The sequence below is a fragment of the Echinops telfairi genome, unplaced genomic scaffold (genome assembly GCF_000313985.2).
Source record: "Echinops telfairi isolate 266 unplaced genomic scaffold, ASM31398v2 ScPeMD7_31;HRSCAF=116, whole genome shotgun sequence".
Taxonomy (NCBI): domain Eukaryota; kingdom Metazoa; phylum Chordata; class Mammalia; order Afrosoricida; family Tenrecidae; genus Echinops; species Echinops telfairi.
In genome coordinates this window covers 28,245,983-28,246,639 of record NW_022103928.1, presented here as the reverse complement: position 1 = coordinate 28,246,639, position 657 = coordinate 28,245,983, and positions in this window count along the sequence as shown.

Below are 657 nucleotides of genomic sequence, written 5' to 3'. Positions count from 1 at the left end.
GATGAGGCTATCTGTTCCTGTAAAAACTGACAGCTATAGGTGGACCATGACTTAAGAATCAACTTAATGACAGCATTTTTTTTGTTTTTGTTTTCTTTTTAAATCATTTTATTGGGGGCTCATACAGCTCTTATCACAACCCATCCATCCATCCATTGTGTCAAGCATATTTGTACATTTGTTGCCATCATCATTTTCAAAATATTTTCTTTCTACTTGAGTCCTTGGTATCAGCTCTTCATGTTTTCCCTCCTTCTCCTACCCTCCCTCCCTCATGAAACCTTGATAATTTATAAATTATTTTTCATGTCTTACACTGACTGCTGTCTCCCTTCACCCATTTTTCTGTTCTTCATTCCCCTGGGAAGGGGTTATATATAGTTCATTGTGATTGGTTCCTCCTTTCTTCCCCACCTTCCCCTTACCCTCCTGGTATCGTTACACTCATTACTGGTCCTGAGGGGTTTATCTGTCCTGGATTACCTGTGTGTCCAGCTCTTCTCTGTACCCATGTACATACTCTGGTCTAGCTGGATTTGTAAGGTAGAATTGGGGTTATGATGGTGGGTGGGTGTGGCGAGGGGAAGAATTAAAGAACTAGAGCAAAGTTGTATGTTTAATCGGTGCTATACTGCACCCTGAATGGCTCATCTCTTC